The sequence below is a fragment of the Pteropus medius genome, unplaced genomic scaffold (assembly GCF_902729225.1).
Source record: "Pteropus medius unplaced genomic scaffold, Ma_sr-lr_union100, whole genome shotgun sequence".
Classification (NCBI taxonomy): Eukaryota; Metazoa; Chordata; class Mammalia; order Chiroptera; family Pteropodidae; genus Pteropus; species Pteropus medius.
The window spans coordinates 10,280,473-10,299,240 of record NW_024347788.1 but is presented as its reverse complement, the minus strand read 5'-3'; the positions used below and the strand labels follow the sequence as shown (position 1 = coordinate 10,299,240).

Sequence of the window (18,768 nt, the reverse complement as noted above, 5' to 3'; positions counted from 1 at the left end):
ATTGCTGGTGCTGTCCAGATTTTTTTCTCATGGCAGTTTCCTGTCAGAATTATATCGTGACTTCTTGGCTCCCATTATCAAATTGGAATTCTCAATGGGATTTATTATGTCTGATCCCTCGGACAGATTTGATGACGACATTGTCCTTTTTATGTAGTCTTTGTGATTTTAGACATTAGTGAACCTTGTTAGATTAAAAAATTGGTCACTCTGATGTGATGAAGTCAAATGTAAACCTTTACATCTCAAGTTCTGACTAATCACATGTGTTTTTGGTCCAGGATGTCCCAGCATTTCATGAGGTACATCTAATTTATTAAGAATTATATATATTGCTTTTCACATGAAAATCAGGATTCATGAAATTCTTCACAATAATAAAAATCTGTGAAAAGTATATATTCGTAGGCTGCTTACTGATGTACACCTTTTCACAACCTCATGTAGCTTCCACTGCTTGTACATGCTTGTGAGGTAACTGGGGAGTTTTCCTTGTTTTCAGGAAGAGAAAACTAGGTGCCAAGAAGTTAATTGATGAAATTGGATTGACTCTTCCAATTTTCAACATAGTCATTTGTGCATTTGGGTAATAAATAGTTCTTGAGCATCTAATTCTTGATAGGCATTCTACTAGATCTAAAGCACTCCATAAAACATGATCTCTGCCCTTAAATTGGTCCCAAGCTTGTGGGGGAAAAGGGACATGAACATTAGTAATTAACACAGCCTATGATGTCAGTTGACTCTCATAGATAGGAAGGAAGTTTCTCCCAGATAAAATGTCCTGCGTAGACAAATTAAAAAGGCGTAAAGAAAAAAAAAAGATGATAAATTACAACTTGCTGCTTTTCAAAAGACATCATCAAGAAAATGAAATCTTAAGCCCAGGACTGGAAAAGTTATGTATCTGGCAAAGAACTTATATTCAGAATACATAAAGAACTCCCTCACGTGAATAATAAAAAGACAACTCAGTTTTCGAAATGTGTAAAATCTTGGGATATTTCACACATACATACACACACACAAAGATATATAAGTGCCACAAATCACATTGAAAGATACTCAACATCATTAGTCGAGAAGAAAATGTAACTTAGAGCCGCGATGAAACTCCACTTAACGTACACTAAAATGTCTAAAATAAAAATATTGACAACACCGCACGTTGCTGAGGATGGAGTTGCGTGCTTGGAAGACCACTGGGCAACGCGAAGACCTGTAGGCAAAACTAATACACGGTGATAGAAATCAGAACGGCGGTGAATCTGAGGTGACTGACTGGTGAGGACTCGGGGAGCTTCCTGGGCTGATGGAAATGTGCTGTGTATTAATCGGGGCGGTGGTTACACGTACGTATGCCCACGCCAGAATCCATTGATACGTGCACCTGCAGTCCGCGCTTTATAGTATGCCATGTGTACCTTGACAAAAAGAGGAGGGAAAAGTCCTTAAAGGCCACCGGCTCTGTGAGTCGTCTCACGAGGCTGCGGGGAGAGGTGAGGCAAGGGAGGGGTGAGAAGTACTTTGTGCACCATGCGAAGAGGACGAAAATCGATCCTGGAGGCCGCGGGAGAGTTTGAAGGGATGTGGCATGCCCATCTGTGTGTTTCGAAGGGTCCCTGGAGCAAGAACGGTGAGTCACAGATGGCAGCGCTGGGGAGAGGAATTGTTCCAACATGTTCATCTCACCAACAAAGAGCTGGTGGATACCTGTGAACACCTACTATGGTGAAGTCACCCAGGTGAGAGTGATAAGACCCCAAATAAGGCCAAGTTCCTGGAGGTGGAGAGGAGGGGACAGATGAGAGAGCCTAAGAGGACAGAATTAAGAGATCCTTGGGATATAGAGGGACAAGGGTAGAGGTGGCTCTGGTCTCTAGTGTGGCCATTCTCTGGTGTGGCCATTGGGGGCATGCACATGCCACACACAGTGACAGGATATGAAAAAGAACATGACTGTAATTAAGGACTTGTTTGGAATGAGATGCCTCTGAGGTATCCGGGTCGAGGTGCCCAGTGGGTCGTTGCGAATTAAGGCCTCGGGCTCAGGAGAAATATCAGGTTTATAGATAACAGATGTGGGTGACATCGGTTAATATTCAGTATTAATAAGAATTGAATGCAGAAGACCCTTGAGGAACACCATCATTTAAAGGCTAGGAATGTCAAAATGATCCCACTGGAGGAGCAATCAGAGGTAGGAGGAAACTCCAAAGAAGATATTGCCACAGACACCAATGGCAGAGAAGAGAATTTCAGAGGGGAGGGAGTTCTCAACCGCATTCATGGCAAATGCCTTAGGGGAGTCAAGGTATGCTTATGTGATTAGGTAACTAGAAGGCGAATAATGACCTCAGAAAAGAACAATTTTGGTAGAGTAGTGAGGGTGGCATTGAAATTGGGGTAAAAGAGTGAATAAGAGATAAAGACCATTACGGTCAGCCCTCCATATCTGCAGAATTCAACCAACGGTGGCTGGAAAATATTCGAATAAAAAAAAGTTAAGTTGTCGCTGACGTGTACTATGTAGTTGGCCTATGATGTTTATGTTTGTACTGAACATGTATGGTTGTGGGGTTTTTTTTTTTTATCATTATTCCTTAAACAATACAGTACAAAAACTATTTACATAGCATATCCATTGTATCAGGTATTAAAAGGTATATACGGGAGGATGTGCATAGGTTATATGCAAATACAACACTTTTATATAAGGGGCTTGAGCATCTGTGGATTTTGTCATCTCTGAGGGGGAGACGGGGGTCCTGGAACCAATCTCCCACCGATAACAGGGGAGACCGTACGGGGTAATCCTTCAAACAACTTAGCTGAGAGGGGATAAAATTGGGAGTTTCTGTTCGGCGGGTATAAAAATTACCGTTATACAAGGTAAAGAAGCTCTCACGATCCACTCTGCAACATACCGCCTGCCGTTAACAATAAGATATCGGACACTTAAAATTCATTACTGCACTAGATCTCGCATTAAGTGTTCTTAGCACGCTCACGCGTGCGCATACACACACACGAGGAAACTTTGGGGTGTGATGGATGGTTTATTACCTTGGTGGCGGTAGTGGAATCATTAGGTATATGCATATGTCCAAACTTACCGGGTTGTATACTTTCAATATATGCAGCTTTCTTATATTACTTATATCTCATTAAGTTGTAAAAAGAGAAAGAAACTTAACTGTGAAGGAAAGAAAATAGATGGAATCGAGTCCATATTTTTGTTAATAGCAGGAGGTCTTTGCAAAAACTTTGCTATCCTTGGAGACCGGAGAAGATTTTTCAGAATAGCATATGTTCGCACCTCTCTTTGATTCAGGTTTGTCTCATAAAGCGGAGTGGGTGTCTCAAGAGATCATAGAAATGGGACCACCAGGTTCTAGAAAGCCCACAAGACCTAGAAGAAATTGCCTGATACTTCAAGAGCAATTTCTGAGGAAACAGAATTCGATGAATGGCCTACTTCGGTCAAAGCGAGAGGGTGCCACGAACAGGGTCACTGGACCAACCCGTGCACATAGGGGTCCATGAGAAAAGAATTGATCTTTCTCTGGCTGAGTTTACTAATTGCAGAAAGAAGACAATATTTTCACGGTCTAGGTCTTCTTTAGTTCTGTGGTTCTAGTGCTTATCTTAGCTTTGTGTGCTCAAGTGGTGGTTAAATATTCATATCTGAAAAGAAATGTTTGGCAGCCTGAAAATGAGAATATTTTTAATATGAACACGAGCAGAGATAGACGGTCACGCTATGACACCAGCTGTGGCTGCATTGGAGCTAAATTAGTTCCACCAGCGAGTGCATCTAGAAACGTCCCTTTTCCATTTTTTTCTTAACTTTTATTGTTGCCGTTTCTCTGAGACACAGGGAAGTGTTGTTTGTCCTATTTTGAAGATCATGCTGTGCATTCTATGCACGGCTGCCTGAGAGGCTTAGTTTGGCTCACCCAGGATGCTCACCCAGGATAACGGCTTCTGATATTCTGGTATTTTTCTTTCAATTATATTGATTCATTCAAAAAGTGTTTACTGACTACTTATCACGCATCACACACTGCCACAGGACCAACCCTCGGCGTATTTTACCTTTTACTATGGCCTTTAAGTTTTTCTATTTATTTTAATTATTTAAAACCAGTACTCTTTAGTACAACTTTCTAAGCATACATTAGACCAGAATACCAATAATAATATTTTTTAAATGAATGTTTAACTCGTAGCACACACAGAAATAAGCTTCATTAGGAGAGACGTTCTGTAAGGGCTGTCTGTTTTCCTGCACTTCTATAGGATGAATTATCTTTTCCTCGAGGTGAGTTAAGTGGTTAGTTTCCAAACCGCTTTACTGACAAATACCAGGTCTTTAATGAAGCCATGGGATTCAAGTAAAGAGGAACACAAGAGGTGAGTAGGTTAGGGCCAGTTTTCAGCACAGGACCTTGATTCTGTCGTTTGGCTAAAACTTCACGCATAACCCAGCGATGATGAAATTTGGACTCGGAGGACCCAAGCTTGAATCTTGAGTCTATCATGTATTAGTTGTGTGAACGTGGACAAGTTTCTTATGTTTGCTTTCCTCATTATTGTCCTGAACTTGAACAATAATCTTACCCTCTTAAGAGAGTTTTATTAAGAGGATGACACAAGACAATCCATGGAGAACTCTTTGTCATTCTCAGCATATGGCAAGTGCTCCATACATGTAGTTTTATTATCATTCTTATTTTTTATTTCTTTCACTCTGGGCCCTGGAGTTCTGGCTGATAGTAGAGTCCCGATGATTCCAAGTACACGGCCATGACAACATCCAGAGGAGGGACAGAACTCCAGATTTTATAGAGCATCTCAAGAGACGTGTCACGAACGCCATCTCAACCCTTGATAATAAAAGCTAAACCCAAAACACAATTTCTGATCCTTGCCTTCAGCTTCTCCTGAAGCCCTGTTGATCACTTTTTTCCGTGGAAGCTCGGGCCACTAAGTGCTCGTTTAGTGTGTCTTTTGTGTGGCCCACATTGCTTTGTCCTGTGAAGTCCGACACGCTTTAGAATGTCTTCTGGCAAAACACAGGTCTCTAAGTCTTGAGTCTTTACTCGCTTATTTCTCTACGACGTTTCGCTTTCCTCCAATTGTCCCGAAACAGCGATGGCTATGATTTTGCTACTGCGGCTCTCTGAGATTCTAAGCCGACGTTTCCAAACCTTCACCTGTGCTCTCTTCGGCCCCTGCCTCCTCCGTATTCTGTCTCTTGTCATAATGAGAAGGGGACTTTACTTCTTTGGCAAGAATCCTTTCAGTTCACACATGTGCAAAATGACGTCTGGATAAAGTTTTCATTGAAGTATTTTCAAAAATAGCAAGGGTCTGGAAACAATTTAAATGACCATCGGCATGTAACTCAATTAAATCACGATACATCCTTATGTAGAAAATGATACAGCCATTTAAAAGGACCTCCAGGGGCTAGTCAGAGAAAAGGGCAAAATGCAGAAGAGCTTATATAATATGCTAAGGATTCTGAGAACATTTTAAAAGAACATACATGTCTTTGCTTCATACGAATGGACGATCTCTGGAAAGATAAATAAGAAACTTATGAAATCGGTTGCTTCTAGATAAGAGACAGCAGTAGGTGGGAGACTTACTTTAAGTGCTCTGGTAACTGTATTACCTATTCAAAAATAATTTAGAATAATACAGAGATTATGTCAAAATGTATAACCCAGACATGAGATGAAAGATACGCCCCCACCCCGCCAAAATCTATAGAAAATAAACCTGTCCATTCCACATTCTATTAGAATTTAAAGCCATCGCCCAATATTTGCGAATTCCAGGAGGAAGGATGTTTCTGTCGGCTGCTTCTTATGTACCAACATACTGCCTTTGTCCCTGACATGATACCCAGTTTCACTTCTTTAGTTTCTAAACAAACAAAAAAGTGACAATAAGCATCTATAAGCTGTCTGCATCTTACTGAAGACTGGACCGGTGAAGGTGGAAAAGGGGTTTACAACGCAGCATCTCCAACGACTGTAAATGGAGCAGAAGACTAGCTTCCTTTAGCTGCCCTTCCTCTGTGAGGCTCCCACACCCCAGCAGGCTGGTGTCGCTGCTGGGCGGCCTCCTCTGTCTACTTCCTTTCTTTAGAAAGCAAAGGAAATTCTTTTTCTCTCCCGCGTAGCAGTCCTGTGTTCTATTTCATTACGTAAGTGTGCCATTGAAGCACACTTCCGTGGCCTCGGCCTCAGTTAGCTCATCAAAGTATTTTTCCACACGAAAGCAGTCTTACCTGCAAAGGAATTTTGCTATCGGTTCTACAATTATGTAAAATGCCACATATTTTCTAGAGTAACGACCCCCAAATCATAGTGATTTATGTGCTCCGAAACTCAGAGTTTAGATGCTGGGGTTCTTCGGGGCCATCTCCCCATCTAAGCCGTTATCTACCTGGGTGCTCTCGTGTCTTCCTTCCGGTGGCTTCAGTCACATCTAGTCCCCGAAAAGATGTACACCTTCAACCCCAGCTCTCCTATCAATTACATACGCAAATCTCTTTCAGCAAATTCACACGGAGAACAAACCCTGTCTCCAACCCTGACTTCATAATCTTTCTCCCAAAGCAGCTCTGTCCGCAGTGTTCCTTGTCCCTGGGTGTCGCAGCACCATGGACCAAGCTGCTCAGGCCAGAATGCTTCATCACCCTTCATGTGCCCATCTCCTCGTCCGCATGAGGCCCGCTCCCGAGGCAGACCTTGTCTCCAGCTCCACCGCCGCTGGCACCGCCTTAGATCCAGGGGTCGCTACCTGACCGGAGCCAGTTTGGCAAGTGCACGTTCATGCCCTCGTTGCGGGTAACTCTAGTTCGGGACATTTGGGGATCGTGGGGAGTTGTACGTTTCCTCCTTCACACGTTTGCCGCCAGACGGTATGTTGCAATAGAGCCAGTCTTCGGCCAGATTCGGCCACTTGTACAAACATTCGTTTGCAAGGAAGCACAAAAACTGTCGCCCAGTCTGTTCTACCCTTATTTGTCCTTCAGACACTTCCGAAAGTACCCCGTGTAAAAACTTCACTCGAGCGGATGTGACGATATCCTAGACCCAGGATTCGGCTTCCCTCTTTGTGGTCCAGAATCCTCTGCGACGTAACAGGACACTTCAGAGTGTCTCTTACCGAGGCCAGGCTGCCATTCCTCAGGCGACGGAGGCCGCTGGGCCCCCCAGATTCTCCGCATGCTGTTCACGCCCAGGCACAAGCGGGCGCATAACTGACCATGGGCAGTTCGTGAATTTTGAATGCCGCTCCTTTCGTCAATGACACATCCCTTCGTTCATCCTACGCCAATGAGCAAACTCCCTCGTACGCATTTAACAGTGATATTTGAAGCTAACTCGTAGCTGCCTCTGGTGAATGGAGAGCTGTTGAGAGCAGGTCCAATGTTTAGGTACTTCCAGGCGGAGAACTAAAAATCTATATTATTTGCCAGTCGGTGCATATACGTAATACTCTATGCTGTATAATACACACACATATAAGCGCACTTACGTATCATATTTTCCAAGTGCGTTGCCACAGCACATCCCGTCTCACCGTCCTGCTCCTGATTCAGCTTCCTGTGCCCTCGCTCGCCTCTAAACCCGTTTCACGCAGGTGAGAGATCAGGGTGTAAAACCACAGGTCTAACCGTTCCCCTGCTCCGTGATGTCGCGCGTCCCTCATTCTCCCTGGTTTGCGTGCATCTCGCCACCTTGTCGTTTGTCACTCTTCTTGTCTACCGTGCTTAGCCACGGTGGCCCCCTGTCAGTCCCTTCGGCTGGTCAAGACATTGTGCTTTGTAGTGTTCGCACTTCTGTCCTCCCTGCAGAGAATGTCACTCTCTACTCAGCGGTCCCCAACCTGTTTGGCACCAGGGGCTGGAGCTCCTGCGAGCATCTAACGCCTGAGGATCTGAGGCGGAGCTGAGGCGGTGATGCCGGCGCTGGGGAGTGGCTGCTGATACAGATGAAGCTTCTTCACTCGCTCGCCCGCCACTCACCTCTGGCTGTGCAGCCCGGTTCCTAGCAGGTCACAGACCGGTACCATTCTATGGCCTGGGGGTTGGGGACCCCTGCCTACCTCTCTAACTAAACTCTCTGCAGAATCCAGCGCACAGCTTTGCTGACCCCAGCAGGTAAGCCTGCTGGTAGACCCTCCTATGTGTTGCAATGAGTTAATTGTCTAACGTCTGTCATTTGACTATCGTCCTTACAGGGACAAGGTTTGTGTCTTTCTTACTTAACAATGACTTTGTCTCCTCATTAGTATTCAAGGAATGTTTGCTGCACGACTGAGTGAATTTAACAGCTATATTGTATCTGAGGAGCTTCCGCCACATGTTTACGTTGTGTTTCCAGTTGGAACATAGATTTGTTTATAGTTATGTTTGGTATAGATTTTTCAGTGAGATTTTTTGATGTCCTTTGAAATCTAAATCTTAAATTCTCCTTATCTGCTGGCTTCAAACGTTCGTGGAGAAGAAAAACAATATTTAGGACAAGAATGAATACAAATAATTGCATGCTGTGTCTGGAATTAGTTTCTTCATCACCTTTCAGCGGGGTCTTCTGCAGAAAGAGTAGCAGAGGTCAAAGGCAGGGTGCCGGAAGACCCTAAAACAGGAGCCACAGGAAGTTTCCCAGTAAACTAGTTTGGAAACTGTGCTGTGAATTAACTCCATTTGGGGAAATCCGACACAGTACAAAATCCATGTGTCTATTCTGCTCAAGTAAACTCAGATAAACAAATATGAACACTATTTGTTTATATTGCAAGGATTAGGGTTTTTTAAACAGCATTCCGTGGTGTCTTGGAGGCAAGGCAAGAGATAATTTATGCATTAAAAGATTTCCAGTAATTTCTCAAGCATTAAAATAATCATACAATCTTCTCCCTATTGTACTGCTTATTAAAAATATAGATGCTTGGCCAAACTCTCAGAAATTATAAAATTATTATTTAGTTTAGTTTAGTTTCCTGTATACAGTGCAGTGGTTAGACATTTATATAGTTTATGAGGCGATCTCCCCATTAGTCTCGTAGACTGCCCACCTGGCACTATGTGTAGTTATTACAATATTATTGACTTTATTCCCTATGCTGTACTCTACATCTCATGACGGTTTTGTAACTGCTAATTTGTGCTTCTTCAACCCTCCACCTTTTTCACCCATGAAGCCATCTGGTCCAGGTCTTTTGTTTTTTGAAAGTTTTCTGATTACTGATTCAATTTTGTTGGTGGTAATCGGTCAGTTCAGATTTTCTGTTTCTTCTTGACTCAGTCTTGGGAGAGTATAGGGTGCTAGGAATGTGTCCATTTTTTTTTCCAGATTGTCCAATTTGTTTTGGCATATAATTGCTTATTGTATTTTCTTATCATCCTTTGTATTTCTGTGGGATCCATAGTTACTCCTCCTCCTTCATTTCTGATTTTATTTATATGGATCTTCTCCCTTTTTTTCTTGATGAGTCTGGTTAAAGGTTTATCAATTTTGTTTATCCTTTCAAAGAACCAGTTCTTCATTATATTGATCTTTTGTACTGTTTTTCTAGACTCTAGTTCGTTTATTTCCACTCTGATCTTTATTATTTCCTTCCTTTACTCATTTTAGATTTTGTTTGTTCTTTTTCTAGTTCTTTTAAATATGAGGTTATATTGTTTATTTTAGATTTTTCCTGCTTCTTGCTGTGGGCCTCTACTGCTATGAATTTCCTCTTACGACTGGTTTTGCCGTGTCCCATAGATTTTGAGTTGTCATGTTTTCATTTCATTTGTCTCTAGATTTCTTCTGATTTTTTCTTCGATCTCAGTGTTAACCCATTCATTGTTAATAGCATATATTTAGCCTCCTTGTGTTTGTGTATTTTACAGTTTTTTTCTTGTAGTTGATTTCCAGTTTCATACCATGTGGTCAGAGAAGATGCTTGATATGATTTCAATCTTCTTAAATTTATTGAGATTTGTCTTGTGGCCTAACATGTGGTCTATCCTTGAAAATGTTCCATGTGCACTGGAGAAGAATGTCTGTTCTACTGCTCTGGGGTGAAATGCTCTGAAAATATCAATTAAATCTATCTGGTCTTGAGTGTCATTTAAGGCTGCTGTTTCCCTGTCGATATTCTGTCTGGAAGATCTGCCCACTGGTCTTGACGAGGTGTTAAGTCTCTTACTATGAGTGTATCACTGTTGATCTCTCCCTCTATGTTGCTCAATAATTGCTTTAAATATATAGGTGCTGCTATGTCTGGTACATATATGTTTACTAGGGTTATGTCCTCTTGTTGTATCGATCTCTTTATTATTATGTAATGCCCTTCTTTGTTTCTTATTATAGCCTTTGTTTTAAAGACTCTTTTGTCAAATATAAGTATGGCTACTCCAGTTTTTTGTTTGTTTGTTTTTTCATTTTCATTTGTGTGAACTATCTTTTTCCTTCCCTTTGTTTTCGGTTTGTGCGTGTTGTTTGATCTGAGGTGGGTCTCTTGTAGACAGCATGTTATGGGTCTTATTTTCTTATTCATTCAGCTACACTATGTCTTTTGGTTGGAGCATTTACTTTTCAAGTGATTATTGATAGGTACATAGTTATTGCCATTATTATTTATATTTATGTAGTTTTCTTCTTCCTTTTTTTTTCTTTTCTTTTTTTTATTTTTTTAGGTGAAGTAACCCTTGGTTGACCTCACAGATTGCAAAAACCTTGCCAGCTTACAATCTCTTATTTAAATTTTTTCACACCTACGGCACCTGGTCTTCCTAGGTGGTCTGCCATTCAAGTACTAACCAGGCCCAACCCTGCTTAGCTTCTGAGATCAGATGGGATCGGGCTTGTTCAAGGTGGCATGGCCATAAATTATCTCCCTTCTTTTTTTTACACAAGTCTCCTTAACATTTCTTATACTACCGCCTTGATGGTGATGAATTCATTTAGCTTTTCCCTGTCTGGGAAGCTCTTGATCTCACGTTCCATTTTAATTGATAGCCTTGCCGGGTAGAGTAGTCTTGGTTTTAGGTTCTTGTTTTTTAACATTTTGAATATATCGTGTCAATCCCTTCTGTCCTGTAAAGTTTCTGTCAAAAACTCAGCTGACTTTAGAATAGGAGCACCCTTGTATGTAATTAGCTGCCTTTCTCTTGCTGCTTTTAAGATTCTTTCTTTGTCTTTAACCTTTGGCATTTTAATGATGTTGTGTCTTGGCTTCGGTCTGTTTGAGTTTCTCTTGTTTGGGACTCTGTGCTTCTTGGATTTGTGTGTCTAATTCCTTTGCCGGTTTAGGGAAGTTTTCTATCAGTATATCTTCAAATAAGGTCTCAATCACTTGCTCCCTCTCTTCTCCTTCTCATACTCCTGTGATGCTGATGTTAATATGCTTGATGTTCCCAGAGATCTTTTAAACTTTCCTCATTTTTTTTTTTTAATTTTCTTTCCGCTGTTCAGGTTGGATGTTTTTGCTACATTGTCTTCAAATTCACTGATTTGATCTTCTGCTTTATTTAATCTACTGTTGATTCCTTTAGTGTATTCTTCATTTCAGTTATTATATTCTTTATTTCTGACTGGTTCTTTTTTATAGTTTGTATGTCCTTTTTTATGCTTACTATCTCTCTGTTGAAGTTCTTGCTGAAAACATCTATTCTCCCGCTAAGTTCTTTGAGTATCCTTATAAGCAGTGTTTTGAACTCTGTCTCTGGTACATTGCTTGCCTCTATTCCATTTCGTTTTTTGTTTTTTTTTTCTGGAGTTTTCTTCTGTTGTTTAATTTGCGGCATGTTTCTTTGTTCACTCATTTTAATTGCCTCTCCGTGTTCGTTTCTATGTATTGAGAAGGTTTATTACATCTCCCAGCCTTGGTGAGGTGGCCTTATGTACTAGGCGTCCTATGTGGCCCAGTGGCACAGTCTTCCTGATCACGTGCCCTGGGAGCTCTGGGTGTGTTCTTCGTGTGGGTTGTGTGTGTTCTCCTATTGAAGCTAATCCTTCCTTAATTGCTGTTAGCATGTCAGTAGATGGGATTGACTCATGGGCTGACTGGCCGTCGGGACTGGCCATGCCCACAGGGTATGAACTGCTGTGTGGGGGCTGATTCCTCAGACTGGGATTCACCCCAGCAGGCTCGTGTACCTATTGAGACCACCCTTTGGGTGTGCTGCTCACGGGGTGAATAGTCAGGTCGTGCTCCATTGTGGTCTGACACTAGCCTCCGGGTATGTGGGTTCTGTGGCCCCTTGGGAGGGGGTCCTGTGTAGGCCAAGGTCAGCCACTGCCTTTGATTTTTCAGTGCTACCTGGTAGGAGCTACAAAGCGATCCATAAATTGTTGCTACCTGTGCTGGATCTGGAGGCAGGTTGGAGAGACCATGATGCCAGCAGAGGCCTGTTACTCCCAGTACTGGACCTGAGGTGGCTTAGCAAGAGTCCGGTGTACCTCAAGGTCTGAGGCTGCCTGCCAGCTGCGCATAAGTCTCTGCAGCTGGAAGAGCCTTCAGGCAGTACGTGAGTTGATTGGGGCAAGGGCCCAGGGAGTCACCAGGTTAAGCAAGCAGATTTCACCTGGCTAATGCAGAATCAGTTTTCATGCCAGTGCTGAATCCGTAGCCCCCTCTAGAAGTCTTAAATCACAGCAAGGCCAGCCGCTGCCACCTCGGGCCCTCAGACACCTGAGATCTGTTTAATCAATACTGTAGCTCGGGGCGGGGTTTATGGCCTGCTACCAAAAGTCTCTCCCAGGATACATGGGCAGCATGCAGGCCTAACCAGCTGAGGGCTGTTGTTTGCTGTCAAATTCTTGGCCCAGGGAAGGCGCAGGGCAGGGCTGGCTGCCTGGCAGTGGCCGCCACAGATAATTTGTGAGTTGCGTGGGGCGGAGTCTCAGGGATACACAAGGAGGGGCGGGCCGATCCCAGTGGCCAATGAGGATTCAGAATCGGCCAGGCAGGGGAGGGAAGGGGGCTCACAGACAAGATGGCGCTGGTTGCTGACGTCCCCGAGCGGGGCTGACAAAGGAGAATTAGCGGCTGTCCCTCCAGCCCTCGCCCCAACACCACACAACTCAGTCCTTCCCTGAACATCTCTGGCACCTCCCCAGCTGCTGACACTTTGCTGGCTCCCGAGGTGAGTGTCTGCGAGCGGTGAGTCTGTGGGCCGGCTCTTGAAGGGGACGCCTGGGTTTTCAGGTCCCTTCCGTCTCGCACAGATGGCCGGAATCCCCATTGAGTTTTACAGTTAGATTTTGTAGCAACTCCTCTCCCCGAGACTGGAATCTCAGGCTGGGGAGCCCCTGTGTGGGACTAGGGCCCCTCTCTCCTTCAGTGGGGGCCTCTGCAGTCATGCTCAACCCCGCAAGGTGCGGGGCCAGCTTGCTTTGTGTTTGCACTCTTCCTACTGGTCTTGATGTGGCTTTTTCTTTATGTCCTCAGATGTATGCGTTATGATCACCTAGACTTCAGGTGGTTTTCCATGTTGATTGTTTTATAATTTGATTGTAATTTTAATGCGGTCATGGAAGGAGGTAATCGCCACTTTTACCTAGCCTGTCATCTTGAACCCCGAGCCAAACTCTCAGAAATTATTATTCAGGGTATGGTCTAGAGCCCAGTAATTTGCACTTTTCAGTAATTTATGCTTAAAAAAAATTAAGAGGTTAAAAAATAGAGGATGCCATAAGGAAGGATATAGCTAACGCCCATACTCACGCTGTTCATACATGCGGATCTGCTTCACTACGTCTACCTGTGGTGGGGGGCCATCCTGTTACCATCTTCGCCACCAGAAAGGTTGGTGACTTCAGAGAGTATCAGTGGCTATCCTCCTGAGGAAATGGGGCACCTTGAGTTTGAAATCGAAGTGAATATTATTACAAATGAGGGACTAGAAAACGGGTAGGGTCACCCCTCGCCCCCCACCAACCGCCCAAGGAGTGGTCTACATCATCTTTTCAGCAACATTCACTAACACAGGTGTGGCTTCCTCCTTCCTCTTTATTAAAAAAATCCAAACTTTCACAAAATAGATAAATAATGGCTAATAATTTAAATGGCATGTTTTTTGTAACATCATTAATACATGAAATTACCTACAATAGTATGACTTAAAATAGGAACATGGCTTCCTTTAAAGAAAGGCACATTTGTAAATCTATTTTCAAATGAAAAGAACAAACATTTGCTCAGCGGATGAATCTTGAAAAGAGCTGCTATTTGAAAAATGTGACCTGCGCACTTTGTAGCGGGTTACGAATTAAAAGTGGGAGGAATTCATTCCCATTCTGGTGGGAATCGAGACTGAGGGGAAGAACACCAATAAGGAACAGTAATGGACAGTGTTAACGTGCCAGACAAATCGGTGTCCAGTGGGGGCGCCTGAGCTCTACATATTGGAAAGCTTCCGTCTCTCCATAATTGATTCTCTAGAAGCAAGAGTTAAACCAGAAGGATTGAGAATAAAATTGTGATTTAATTAGGACAGTTCTCGTCACAAGGATAATACAGAATTCTGAGTGTCTGACACAGGGCACCCGACCCTTCTTCCTGAGCACCCAACTCTTACTAATGTGTTTTTTCCTCTGTGGGTCTGGATGGACACCAGACTGGGCCGAGCGCGGCAAATTTCTGCAGATCATTCGTCTTCGACCTGGCAGGACTCTCCCTGGCTCATTCTCAGGGACCCGAGTAAGATTGTTTTGATCTTTCCTGGTTTGGGTTTTGCTTCTTTGTCCTTTTTTTGTATTATAAATCATTCTATTGATGATAGCCATTCTAACAGGTGTGAGATGGTATCTCATTGTGGTTTTGATTTGCATTTCTCTAATAGTGAAATTGAGCATCTTTTCATATGTCTGTTGGCCATTCGTATGTCTTTTGGAGAGAAGTGTCTGTTTGGGTTCTCTGCCCATTTTTCAATTGGATCGTTTGGTTTTTTTGTTGTTGAGTTGTATGAGTTCTGTATATTTTGGATATTAGCCCCTTATCGGAGATATTGTTTACAAATATCTTCTCCCATTTAGATTGTTGCCTCTTTGTCTTGTTGATGGTTTCTTTTGCTGCGCAGAGGCTTTTTAGTTTGATATAGTCCTATTCATTTATTTTTGCTTTTGCTTCCTTGCCTTTGAAGTCAAATTCATAAATCCTCTCTAAAACCAAGGCCCATGAGTTTAATACCTATGTTTTCTTCAATATAGTTTATTGTTTCAGGTCTTATTTTCAGGTCCTTGATCCATTCTGAGTTAATTTGGATGTATGGTGACAGCAGTCTAATTTCATTCTTTTGCATATAACTTTCCAATTTCTTCAGCACCATTTATTGAAGAGCCTTTCTTTTCTCCATTGTATATTTTTGGCTCCTTTGTTGAAAACTATTTACCTATATATATATGAAGGTTTACTTCTGAAATTTCAACTCTGTTCCATTGGTCTGTCTGTCTGTTTTTCTGCCGATACCATGCTGTTTTGATTATTGATGCTTCATAGTATCATTTGAAGTCAGGCGGTATGAGCCCTTCGGCCTAGTTTTTTTCCTCAGGATTGTTTTGGCTGTTTGGTGTCTTTTGTGATTCCATACAAGTTTAATGATTTTTTATTCTATTTATTTAAGAAAATGCTATTGGGATTTTGATGGGGATTATATTACACCTGTATAGCACTTTGGGTACTAAGATCATTTTAACGACGTTGATTATTCCAATCTATGAACATGGAATATCTTTCCATTTCTTAGTGTCATAATGGCTTATAGTTTTCAGTGTATATGTTCTTCATGTGTTTCATTAGATTTATTTCTTGGTATTTTATGCTTTTTTGTTTGCAATTGGAGAGGTCGTGAGGGGGAAAGAACCCTCATATACTGCTGGTGGGAATGTAGATTGATATAGCCACTGTAAAAGCAGCATGGAGGGCCCTCAAAAAATTAAGAATAGAGCTACCATATAATCCAGCAATCCCTTTTTTGGGCATTTAACCCCCAAATTTGAAAATATTTATCTGTAAAGATATATGCATCCCAATGTTCATAGCAGCATTTTTCGTGGTGGCCAGAACATGAAAAACAAACAAACAAACAGAAAAACAACAACAAAAAAGAAAGACTCTTTAATAGATGATTGGATAAAAAGATGTGGTGCCTGTATACAGTGGAATACTACTCAGCCATAAGAAAAAAATGAAATACTGCCATTTGCAATAACACGAATAGGTCTTGAAATGATCATGCTAAGTGAAAGAAGTCAGACAGAAAAAGTTGAGAACCGTATGATTTCACTCGTGTGGGATATGAAATTGAAAGCAACAAATGAACATGACAAACAGAGACTCATGGACACGGCCAACAGTATAGTGGTTACCAAAGGGAAAGCGGGGAGGTAGATAAGGGTAAACAGGGTCAAATATACAGTGACGGAAGGATGTTTAACTCTGGATGGAGAACACACAATGCAATATACATATAATATAGCATTGAATTGTACACTTAAAACATATAATTTTATTAACCAATGTCACCCCAATAAATTTAATAAAAAATAAATTAAAAATCTTTAAATTTTAAAAAAATTATTCTTTTTGTTTGTTTTAAACTATAGCTATTTTTGGAGTTTAAAACCATGAAATAGTAACATTGTATGTCAGGTAAAACAGGCCTGGGTTAGAGACACATTTCTGCTACTTGCTAGCTAGCTGTTCAAGTCTTGTAATCTCTAAACCTTTGTTTCCTTATCTGTTAACTGGAAGAGATAATAGAACTTAGTGGGAAACTCACAATATAGTGCCTGGCAAATAGTGAATGCTCAATAAATATTATTGTTATTTTTACTCTTAATTTCGTTTTGAAGTCTTATGATTTGTTATGTCTTGAGGAATCTGTAAGAACCTCTTTTGCCTAAAAGGAAGAGTCTGCATCTGACTCTGAATTAAAGATTTTCTGTCCACAACTGCCTTAGAGATCTCTAGCAGTTAGCTTTCTTGGAGAACGTTGAAAAGCCTGTACCGTCACAGGCACTGAAGATATATTTGATCAAACTGTCACCTGATGAAGAAGGACTTGCGTCGCTCTTCCGTGGACTGATAATTTTAATAACAGCTTGCAGCCCTCACCACATGGAACATGGTGTTTATGGAGATGTAACTGTTCAGACCTACGTGTGTCCAGTCACACTGGATGACAAGCTTTGCCGATAGGAGGGTGGAGAAGGCGTAACGTGAACACGGTGCCCTGTGCAGGAAATACAGAGAGAAGCCAAAGATCACTACCCGCCCCCCAAGATGTTCATAAATACGAATGAGAAACACACCGTACGAACTGAAGGACCGCAGAGCTGATGGCCAGGATGAGCACTGGAATTGCTTCCTGAGGTCAGAATGCTGGGACTTTCTCCAGGGCCCACGTCGCCCTCCTCTGTGACTGGAAGTTGTCTGCACACACAGCCGTTCCCAGGGGCGAGGGCTGCTCTCGGACACTGTGAGGCTCTCAAGGAGTGAGTCCCAGGAGTTTTTGCTGAGACTGTCAGGCTGCGGATGCAAACATTTTCAATTATTCTTTTGTTTGTTTGTTTGTTTTTCTGCCTCTGGCAAGAGGTTTTGGGCTATTCAGTTAGTGAAGAAAGGGGTTGGGCAGTTTGATTAGAAATGAGAAGGAAAAGTTGATTTGACCTAGTTGAGTAATTGGATAGATTATTGTATTTCAACGATTTTTATTTATAGCATAGTAGCTTAATACATATATTTTTATTTTTAAAAACTCAGAGCTGCCAGTTTTCCTAGAAAAACAGAAAACATTAATTATGAATGCCTAGAAGGGACAATATTGCTTTGAAGCTTGTTACATACAGTGTCCTTCCCCACGCCCTCCCTCTATTCCTCCTTCCTGTCTTCCACTTTTAAGTCACAAGAAATGTGCTATATATGAGAGAATTCACTACAAACAAAAGGTCCCACCCCTGAGAAGCAGTCTAATGGGGAGACAGACATGTTAATACATAGAGCTACAATTACAGAGGTTGGTACAGGATCCAGTTAGGAGGAATATTGTAATAAATGTTTACTCCGTCTTTCTACCGAAGGAAAGCTATACAATGGAGTTGTCACTTGAGTTTTGTTCTCAAAGGAAAAGCAGCAACTGATTGGACACTTGTCAGACTTTATTATTGTCATGTACACATATGCACAAGTAAAGGAATGGACTCCTCATGCATCTTAAGATAGAATTTTTAGGCAGAATAAGTTGTTTACCAAAACCTAGGACTGACCGAACGCTTAGCAAGGNGGGGGCGAGTCGTGGGTACGGTGGGGGAGGGGAGGGCGTTCGTCAGGGCAGGAGTCATACGGTAAGACCACGATCAGCTTTGTAAAAAGCTGCCAAGCTCTCTTCCAAAGTGGCGGTGCCATCCAACCAAGCAACGGCTGCATCATCGATCTTCAGCAAGTCAGCATTCCTGTTGTTCTGCATCCTTGACAGCAGTTGACACTTTCAGCTTTTTGTATCTTAGCCATTCTGGTAGGTGTGTAGTGTTACCTCATTGTTATCCCTGTGTTGATTTTTAATTATATAGTTTTTACTTATTTCCTTAGTGATTGCTCTAAGGCATACAAGATCCACCTTAACTTATCACGATCTTTTTCATATTTATACCAAGGTAATTACAGTAAAATATAAAAACTTAACTCCTGTATGCTTCTATTGCTTTCCTGGTTTGGTTACTATTGTTTTTTTATCTTATATCTTTTAAAGAA

At 42.0% G+C, this 18,768-nt stretch overlaps 1 pseudogene; it reads right to left on the bottom strand.

Annotated features, from left to right (window-relative positions):
• Positions 1 to 10,786: 10,786 nt before the first annotated feature.
• LOC120614557 (uncharacterized) lies at positions 10,787 to 10,905 on the bottom strand (annotated as a pseudogene).
• Positions 10,906 to 18,768: the final 7,863 nt, after the last annotated feature.